Source organism: Rhagoletis zephyria, unplaced genomic scaffold, assembly GCF_001687245.7.
Source record: "Rhagoletis zephyria isolate East Lansing unplaced genomic scaffold, Rhagoletis_zephyria_1.1 Rzeph_scaffold_00623, whole genome shotgun sequence".
Lineage (NCBI taxonomy): Eukaryota > Metazoa > Arthropoda > Insecta > Diptera > Tephritidae > Rhagoletis > Rhagoletis zephyria.
Genome location: NW_016157707.1, coordinates 152609 through 163585, shown reverse-complemented (window position 1 = coordinate 163585; position 10977 = coordinate 152609). Strand labels below are relative to the sequence as shown.

The following is a 10977-nucleotide window of genomic DNA, read 5'->3' as shown; positions in this document are numbered from 1 at the left end:
TAGGTGTATGGTGTCAAGTTAGCACTACATACCATTTTTTCTTAAAAAACGAGAGCTACAAATTTTTTCTTTCCACAACAAATTTACAACAAAAACACTACAATTAATGCCGTAGTTAACTTTTCCAATTTCGAAAAGTGTAGTGCTAACTTGACACACGTAGCGTTTCTTCTTTCTACACCGTATTTTTTAAAACGAACTATGCAATGTATGCTCCCTTGATTAGAACCTTAGTGGAGCTAAACAATATTCCAACTTTTAACCCGTCTCTATCTTGTGGAGCAGTTCTTAGTTTATTATACAACTATTTTAACTAGTACTTCTGAATTACAGTCAGTCAATGAAGTTTAGGTACAGCGAATTTTTTACAATACGGGCAACTAGTTTTTAAATATCTTAGTTTTCGGTAATTTTTTATAAAAATATGGTCAATTCTACAACAAAACCCTCAAAAATGAAAGTTCCAAACCTTGTGAAAAATTAAAGAAAATTCTGCAAAATTTCATTCAAATTTTGCACTTTTTATTTACGCTCTAGAAAAAAGTTGAGTATGCAGTTTTTTAGCCCAAGTGCAAGTATAAGGAAGCTAGGACTTACCATTGATTTTTGGGATTTTTTTTTTGTTGATGGTGTGGCACATTTTTTCCATATAAAAAAATTATCAAACATTATTTTATATGGAGAAAATGAGCGACACCTTCAACAAAAAAAAATTGCTAAAAATCAATTGTAAGTCCTAGCTACCTCAAACCTGCACTTTGTTATACTAAAATTGAATGGGCTAAAAAACTACATATTCAAGTTTTTTCTGGAGAACGTAAATAAAAAGTGCAATATTTGAATGAAATTTTGCAGAATTTTCTTTAATTTTGCACAAGGTTTGGAACTCTGATATTTGGGTTTTTTGTTGTAGAATTAGCCATATTTTTATAAAAAATTATCGAAAAATAGAAAAGTTAAAAAATAGTTGCCCGTACTGTAAACAATTCACTGTACCTAAACTTTATTGACTTACTGTATAGTCAGTAATGGCGATTTCGTTTCTACAAAAAATGTTGCCTTCTCATCTCATCTGCTTAGTGTTTGTGCGTAGAGGGCAAGGAGAAGGTTACATTTTTCGGTAGAAACGAAATCGGCATAAAGGCTCTGGCACATACAGCTATCGTGCTGCTTTGGCGTTGGTTTTGCTTTGACAGCTAAGATAAATACATACGTTTATATGAAGCAGTTCTCATAGGCAACGCTGACGCCACAGAAACACGAGCGCTGGTTAACTCGTGCCGTTTTGCGCGCGTTGACACTCCGTTAATGTAATTATTCACTTTTTACTAAGGCCCACTTGCAGAAAATCCACAGTAAAATATATAAATACAGACTTCAGTACCTCAGAGTTAAATGTTTTTATTCCTTAACCCGACAATGTCTTGCAGCACTGAAATCTGGTCCAGAGTTAAGTAATCCGAGGGATTTCTAAATTAAGTAGGCACCACTCTCTCTTTTTTGACGTTTGTTTCGATTGTTTCCGTTTATTATTTGAAATTGAATATGAAATTTCAAATAAAAACAGAAAAGCTAAATAATATGACAAATATTAAATAAAATATTTCATTGCTCTGCGAATTGGCCAGCGACATTTATTCACTGCATACGTTTGGTGCATTCTAATGTCATTTACTTTTCACACGAGACTGACCGAAATCTCAGAGTTGAAGGCAGAAAAATTTAATACGTGCATATGTATGTACATATGTATGAACATTAGAGTGCATCACTCTCCTTCCAAAAAAAATCGGTACTGTTTTTCCATTGGAATTATAAAATGTATTATATTTTAAGACGTTCACCAAAATATTTCGGAAAAATATTTAGATTTAAGCGAGCTGGAGCGATTTGAAAATACCTCCAAAAATGGAGTTTTTATGAATAAAAATAGTTTTTTTTTTTTTTTTTTTAAATCCCCTTAAATGACAAAACGGTTTAAGCTTAAAAAATTTACATAAAAATATTAAAAAAAATAAAAATAAATTTTAAACGGAATCGTAATGAGATTTTAAATGCTGTTTTTTAACTGTTTTCAAAGATTGGCATTAGAAAAACTTGAATAACTGAAACTAAGCTCTTCCGATTTAGACTTGTGAGGTGTGAGGTATCATTGGAAGGTGTTTCGTCACCCTTTTTATTTCTTTGCTAATAAGCTCATTCAAAGGATGAAAGAGAAAGGTAGGATGAACGAACATCATTCAAAGTTAAGATGTGTTGGTATTTGAAAAAAAAAAATTTAGACACGAATGACTTTTTTTGCACATAAATAAAAATAGTGGGAAAATAGCTTTCTAACGTCCCCATATCCCATAATCTGTTTTGTCATCTAAGGCCCACTTGCAGAACAGCAGGTTATCTATTTAACTCGAACTTTACCGGTTAAATTGATAAATTGGCTTGCAAAATCAATGGGTAGGAGTAAAGTTATAGTTAACTCGTTAAATATTTAGCCCAGCAATTTTCGAAGGTTAACTTGCTAACCCTACATATGTCAATTCTGTCAGTACAAGAAAAAAACTGAGATTTCAAAAATATTTTTGAAAGCATATTGTGGCGAATACTGCGGCAACACAAAGCGAACAACGAGAAATAGGCAGAATGTTCGAGGAATGACGTAGAATGTTCCACAAAGAGAAACGTCATGTTGGATGAACACTGCGAACAGCGAGAGAAAGAGAATTAGCGATAAACTTCAGAATGTTCTAGAGTTGCCATAAGTGCCAGCGCAGGTATATAAGGGCGCCGCCACAGCGAAGTTAGTTAGTTACAAGTCAGCAAGCTACGAGTAAAGTGAGCAGAGAAGTGAGTTGTGAACAAGCAAGTTATAAGTTTAATCGTGTTAACAAGTAGTAAAGCGTTGTTATTCCTTTAACAAGTATTTTAAAGTGTTTTTACTGTATTAGCAAGTATTGTAAATTGTTTGTTGTACAATAAAGTTAATTGTACTACAATTTGGTCATCGTTAGCATTTATTTAACAATCCAGCGATACGAGCCCGAGGATATTTGGGAAATCCCTCAAGGCTTCGAGGATAATCGTAACAATTGGTGTCAGAAGTGGGATTGTTAAATAAATCCCGAAGGATAAACTACTGAAAATGGCGAAAATTCAGGATCTAAAGATTGAGGAACTCAAGCAGGAGTTGGAGAAACGAAATTTAGCAACCTCCGGAAGAAAAGTGGAGTTGCTATCACGGTTGCGAGAGGCTATGGAAAAGGAAGGTATCGACGTTGAGAAATACGACTTCCATCGTGAGGACGACGAGGCATCCTTGAAGGACAAAAGACAAGGAAGAGGATGCTGGTTCATCGAATGATGTGGAGCAGACATCAACGAAGCTTGAAGAGCAAGGAAAGGCTCCTTGTGCGTCAACGGCTATAGACATGAACATGTTATTGGGCGCCATATCACAGATTTCATCCCAGCTGCAAGTGCAGGAAACACGCATGTCCTCGCAGCTGGAGGCACAGAAAACGTACATGTCATCGCAGCTAGATGAAAAGATTACTCAGCTACCAAAGAATTTATTTAAAGATAACGCGGAACTCAGAGAGAGACAGGATAAAATCGAGGAACGACAAGATAAAATCGAAGAGCTAATTCAGGAGAAAGTCGAGGCTAAGGTAGAAGAGTTGGAAGGTCGCCTCCGAGATATGCAGTTGAATCGCCCACCTTCTTCGACCAGCGCGCNCAGGATAAAATCGAGGAACAAGATAAAATCGAAGCGCTTATTAAGGAAAAACAGGACAAAGTCGAAGCTAAGGTGGATGAGCTTGAAGATCGTCTCCGGGGTTTGCAGTTGAGTCGTCCAGCTAATTCGACGAACGCTCCCAAGGTAAAGACTCCATCCTTTGATGGCACTATTCCTTTCCAGGTCTTTAAGCTCCAGTTTGAGAAGACAGCTACAGCAAATCACTGGAGCATGGAGGATAAATCCGCTGCACTGTTCGTTGCATTAAAAGGACCTGCAGCGGAAATCTTGCAGACTATTCCTGATTGTGAAAGGAACAGTTACGATGNGATTGAAAGGACCTGCAACGGAAATTTTGCAGACTATTCCCGACTGTGAAAGGTACAATTACGATGCGTTAATGGGTGCAGTGGAAAGACGTTATGGTAGCGAGCACAGGAGACAGATTTACCAGATGGAGCTGGAGAATCGCTGCCAGAAATCCAACGAGACTTTACAGGAATTCGCCTCTGAGATTGAAAGGCTGGCTCATTTGGCAATTGGAGACGCATCTGGTGAGCACCTTTAAGGGGTAAAAATCCAGAGGTTCATCAACGGAATGCGGGACATGTATACCAAGCGAGAGACGTACGCGAATCCAAAGGCAACATTTGCTGAAACCGTCTCGTATGCTCAGACGCGTGAAACAGCGGCGCTCCTAAGTAGACCAGCCTACAAAGCACATCGTGTGGAAGTGGAAGCACCGGAAGAGACAAATGAAATGCTGAAGAAGATTATCCAACTGCTGGGCGAGAAAAGGAATGGCTCAGGCAAATGTTTTAAATGTGGAAAGCCAGGCCACTTCACCCGCGATTGCAGCGCAAGTTCCAGTGGGCTCAACAATTCAGCAGGACGCAAACGCAGGGCTGAAGGAGACGAAGCCAACTCCAATCAGTCGTTAAACTGAAACGAGCCAGCAGGAAGGGCCGCGTGCTGGCTCCAGAAGTTGAAGGGCCCATAATCTCCGTCTCACAAATTGGCCGGGAAGCATGCAATCTCACTGTTGGTGGATGTGTGAATGCGCAGGAGAGAGTACTGACAGTACTCTGACTGTACAAAACACCGCACTCAGGACAGCGACGGGATGCCTCTTGATGTCGCCTGAACACCACCTGCACGGCGAGGCGCAAATGCTCCCGGTAAAGGAGCATAATATAATGCTCTGCAAGCAGTTCCTGATCGGGAGCCACAGAAGTGGCCACCCAAGCAGACAGCTGCTTGCAGAGGAGCCCTCGCCTAGGCACGTCAGGAGGCATCTATATGAACTAACGGACGAAGTCCAGAGGTTCATTAAGCAACCTCTGGACCCGACAGCTTACAGACAGGCCCTGAACGGCATTCACAGGGACTCAGTCTCGAGTTATGTAGACTCTAGACCTGTGAATGCCGTTCTAGGCATACCACCCCCGGACATAGACGAGACGGAGCTTCATCTGCCTCGGGAGACACGCACTACACTCGGACAACTTCGCTCCGGCTACTGCAGCAGGTTAAACTCCTACTTGAGTAGGCTGAATGAGGATGTGCCGAACGAATGTCCGGCATGCGGAGAGACCCCACATGACTCCAAACATCTCTTCGCATGCCGGCAAACCCGACATCCCTAACGGCCTTGTCCCTATGGGCAAACCCCGCAGAAGCTGCACGCTTCCTAGGGTTGCCGTTAGTGGAACTTGACGACAACGACTGAGATACCAACCGACCTGGGCGGGGTTGTTGTAGCCGCTACAACAACAACAACAACAGTGGATACTGGAGCGACACATTCCATTATTCGACCGGATTTGGCCACTTTTTATGTGAAGCCACTACCTGGAGCAACGCTGCAGACTGCAACTGGTGAACGCACCCAAGTGTTAGGAGAAGTACCATGCGAGGTAATAATCGACGGTTGGGCCTCGTACACTAAGTTTATAGTGGCAGACATTGTGGATGAAGTCATCATCGGCGTGGATTTCTTACTTGGCCAAGGCATGAAGATTGACCTCCTGACAGATCGTCACAGGAAAGTGCCACTTAAGAGTTGGTTACGACAGCCAGTACTGCAGCAGACGGTTAGTCTTAGAGGAAGTGTCGTAAATTCCACCTGAAACGAAAGCGGTTAGTTGGGCGGAGGTTGGCAGTGATGGAGACGGAGTGGTTTCGTCAGGAGAAGGAAGCGGTTCACCGATACAGGAAAAGCGTGACGGTTCCGCCAGCTCAGTGAAGAAGGGGTCGCAGCAAGGAAGTGGTCATGGCAAGCCAGGCAGTGTTTCCGGCAGGAGGAAAGCCGGTAAACCACGTTGCAATGGTGATAAGCCGGTGGCCGGAAATGGAAGCGGCTGTGGAAGCAGTAGGCGCGCTTTGAAGTGTCCCGTAAAAGGTGGTCGGCAAAGGCGAGCAGTTAAGCCGGAAGCCAAGGTTGAGATTATACATGTCCGGTCAATGAAGTTAGGATCGGCGGAAGAGCGAGATACGAAACGACGGCGAAAGCTTCAACGTAAGGATCCTTATGTAACAAGATGTGCTAAGGGCAGTGCAGCACGAAGGCGGGAGTCTGGGTGCCATGGACAGATGATGCGGCATATATCTGGCGAAAAGGGTGCCCACGAGAAGAGACATGGTCTGGTCACCACCCGTGGCCGGCAGAAGCACGACCATGTGAGATGGTGCNCCGTCTCACAAATTGGCCGGGAAGCATGCAATCTCACTGTTGGTGGATGTGTGAATGCGCAGGAGAGAGTACTGACAGTACTCTGACTGTACAAAACACCGCACTCAGGACAGCGACGGGATGCCTCTTGATGTCGCCTGAACACCACCTGCACGGCNGCAGTGCATCGAATCCAGACAAGGGGAGACCGAGGACCAAGATGAAAGTGGTCCACTTGGAAAGACTTGCAGCGGTTGGAGCGGCAAGTATGTCTGATCGGGACGATGACTTAGGTGGAGCGCAGTGTGGCGAATACTGCGGCAACACAAAGCGAACAACGAGAAATAGGCAGAATGTTCGAGGAATGACGTAGAATGTTCCACAAAGAGAAACGTCAAGTTGGATGAACACTGCGAACAGCGAGAGAAAGAGAATGAGCGATAAACTTCAGAACGTTCTAGAGTTGCCATAAGTGNAAGTGAGTTGCGAACAAGCAAGTTATTAGTTTAATCGTGTTAACAAGTAGTAAAGCGTTGTTATTCCTTTAACAAGTATTGTTAAGTGTTTTTACTGTATTAGCAAGTATTGTAAATTGTTTGTTGTACAATAAAGTTAATTGTACTACAATTTGGTCATCGTTAGCATTTATTTAACAATAAAGCGATACGAGCCGGAGGATATTTGGGAAATCCCTCAAGGCTTCGAGGATAATCGTAACAATATAATACACACATATATATTCACATATTCGTTTTTCCGCCTTAATCTCTGAGGTTTCGGTCAGTCTGGCGTAAAAATATATGCGACTAAAATGCACCAACCGTGTTAGTGGTCAATCCAATAAAGAGAACTTTCACAAGTGCCGCTGGCCAATTTACAATTTGTACCTATGTATGTATGTATTAAGTGTTTGAAANTTTGGGAAATCCCTCAAGGCTTCGAGGATAATCGTAACAATATAATACACACATATATATTCACATATTCGTTTTTCCGCCTTAATCTCTGAGGTTTCGGTCAGTCTGGCGTAAAAATATATGCGACTAAAATGCACCAACCGTGTTAGTGGTCAATCCAATAAAGAGAACTTTCACAAGTGCCGCTGGCCAATTTACAATTTGTACCTATGTATGTATGTATTAAGTGTTTGAAAGTTTATGTTCAAATTCTAATAAGAAATGTAAACAAATGTCGAAAAAGAGAGAGTGGTGCCTACTTAATTTAGAAATCTTTCGGGTTACTTAACTCTGGGCCATTTTTCAATGCTGCAAGATAATGTCTGGTTTAGGAATACAACAATTTAATTCTTCGCTACTTAACTATTTTAAACTTTTATTCTTTATTCAAGGTATATGAGGATTAACTTTTCTAAATACACTTTGTTTCTTTCTTGCTTCACCAGGTTCAGCAGTTCGGAAAAGAGTGAAGTTGGTTGTCTTTCGCCAATACCAACTTCACACTTTTCTACAGTACAGGGTTGCTTTATTTGGTACTCGGTACAACTCGGCCCACCTGACTATGACCGACCTCGGTCTCAAACTTTATATTACATTTATGTTTAGACTGTCTTAGGTACTAATATTTGCATGCTGTACGTTACAGTGTTCAATGTATAATTACTATACTGTACAATTCATCTTAAATTCCAACGCTTAACTGCTACGTATTATGTTACAGTGTAAGTTTATAGCCTATTATTATCCGTTCGACTCATCAACAGAAGCGACCTTTTCAACGTTTTTATCGACCCACTTTCGCATTCTATTCGCTTCAATAACGCCATTATACGGCAGCTGAGTTAGCTGGCAATTGTCCACGTCTCTTATGACATACCTGTCATTTCCTAAAACCTTACAACACTACATAGGGTCCTTTGTATTTAGGGAAGAATTTCTTGTTTGTTCCCACTACTGTATCTACATTTCGTATAACAACAAAGTCACCTACTTTATACTCCTTCGCCTTCACACTATTCTTCAGGAAATGACTTAAATTGTATTCTTGCTTCTTTTCAATAGCTTCGGACGCGCTCAATCTAATTTTCTCTAAATCTCTTGGAATGTTTTGATTTACTTTATCCTCTATGTACTCCGTAAACTCATCTATTATCTCGCCTCTCTGCTCGACCCCAAATAGGAGTTTGATTGGGGAACTTCCCGTAGTACTGTGAATTGAATTGTTAATGACATATTCCACTTGAAAAAGTTTACTTGACCAATCCGCATGATTGATTGGCTCGGTAAGCTTTCCCAACATTGTCTTTAAGACCCTATTTACACGTTCTACTTGTCCATTAGCTTGTGGGGAAGCAACTGCAAGGTTTGGCACTTTGAATTGGGGGGTTGTTGCAGAAATAACCATATTTTTATAAAAATTAGAGAAAAATAAAATATTTAAAAAATAGTTGCCCGTATTGTAAAAAATTCGCTGTACCTAAACTTAATTGACTGACTGTACATGTTTGTACATAAATTAACTTTTTTTCAAAAGAAAATATTTTATGTTACTACTCAAAATTATATTTATTTCTGAGCATTGTTAGAAATTTAAAAATTTATTTTTTATTTTGCTTTGTACTGCTCCGTACTTGCTCCTTTGGGGAGCAGCTAGCTTTCAATCCCGTGGGGTTTGAGCTGCTTTCCACATACGTTTTGTATAATAGTAAGTATAACCTGGCTTCGTAGGGATTTTATTTATTGAATCCTGCCATTTTTTAACTCAAAAAAAAAAATATTGAGTACAAAAATATGCGTACTAATTTGTTTATGAAGATGATATAATAATGAAAAGTGATTAGTGCAGTGTTTAGGTGTAGAGACAAGTACTCGTTATACCAGCTGCGGTGTGAGAGGCGATGATATTAGACGGCATTTTTTGATTTTCCAAACACATGTAATTGGGCTTCAAAATGCTGCTTGCTGTGACGTCGAAACATGTATACTATCATCGTCTTCGTGCGTCTTACGATAATTGACGATTTACTGATGCTTCGCTGGTATTTCGGCAAAGCAAATGAAATCAGTTGCTGTTGAGAGTTTTCGGATACAAAAAGTTTTCTTACATTCCAAAACAATGTGGTAGATTCAAATAAATAAATTTATAAACATATTATATGCACTTATGATCAGCTGATTAAGTTAAGTGACATTTTGACCAGTTTTGGCTATTTATATTTTTTGTTTATTTAATGTTTATCTTTTTTTTTGCTGACGGTGCTAGGCAATTTCTGCCTATCATTGCCAATTAAAAATTAACGCTATTTCTTACCACTTGAAATTTGCACTTTGAGCTACTAAATTTTAATGGACTATGAAACTGCATACCTAAAACTTTTCTAGAAATTCTAAATAAAAAGCCAAAGCGACAGAATAAGATGCTTTTTTTTAGAAATGATCTATCATTTTCTGATAGTCATTTTCTGATAATAATAATAATAATAATAGATTGGCGCTTACACATATGTTAGTGTTTGGCCGAGCTTCTCCTCCGACTTGTGGTGTGCGCCTTGACGTTGTCACACAAAGCGGAGGGACCTACAGTTTTACGCCGACTCCGACCCTGCAAAAATCGCGACTACTCCATGCATGCGTGTAAAGAGTACTCCCTGAGGACCAAGGAGTACTCCAAAATTAACCACAATTCATATAAAAAATATGGTCCAACATATTAACAATGGCATTGTTGTTATATTTTTTTGTTTGTACATGCTTTTGTTCTTCACTTCTCAAATGCTTTTTCGAAATTAATAAAAACCAAGACAAAAATTAAAAATTACATGTTGCCTTTGACGGAATTCGAACCCGAACATGCTGGGAGCTAAGAACTAACAGCGAGCATCTCTACACGTTCAGCTACAGCCAGACATGCAAATGTGCTTTCAAATGCTCAACTTCAATCACATTTCGTTAAAACACGAGCAGTGATCGGATAACAAACAATAAGCTGGCGCAGAGACACGAGTTGGTCCCTACAGCATGACAGAGGAACACTTTTGTAAGTACTCCAATTTACCACAAATAGACTACATGGTCCAACGATTTTTGCAGGGCAAATTAGTTGCTGCTGAGACTTCACTGCGCAACTATTCGAATAATACACACATAAAATGTTTCGGGAGGAATGGGAAATACATTTTTTTTTGCATAGAAAACATGGATGTGTGTGCGCAATGCGTGATCTGCAATCGCGTTATGAGTCGCAATGTTATGTGTTGTTTAAAAAGACATTACAAACTGTGTCATAGTCATTTTGAAAAGGTGAAAAGGGTGGTCGAGCACTGAAGCTTTTAGAATTAAAAGCAGCGTTCTTTATTAAATTTATGGCTGGTTAAAGTAAGTAATATACATCAACACGAAAATTATCAATGTCTATCAGCCGCTGTGGTGTAGTGGTAAGCAGTGCGCGCTTTCACTCATCAGCACCTGGGTTCAAGCCCTAGTCAAAGCAACATCGCAAAAAAAATATAGAAAAAGGTTTTTTCTTAACAGCGGTCGTCCCTCGGCAGGCAATGGCAAACCTCCGAGTGTATCTCTGCCATGAAAAACAGAGTCTCATAAAAATACAATCGCCGTTC

The 10977-nt window shown here is 40.1% G+C and overlaps 1 protein-coding gene across 1 annotated transcript in view; it reads right to left on the bottom strand.

The window, feature by feature from the left end:
* The window catches only part of LOC108360754 (Minichromosome maintenance 5), a 57221-nt gene that overhangs the window by 31440 nt on the left and 14804 nt on the right, over positions 1–10977 (bottom strand). The gene's annotated exons all lie outside the window — the stretch shown is intronic.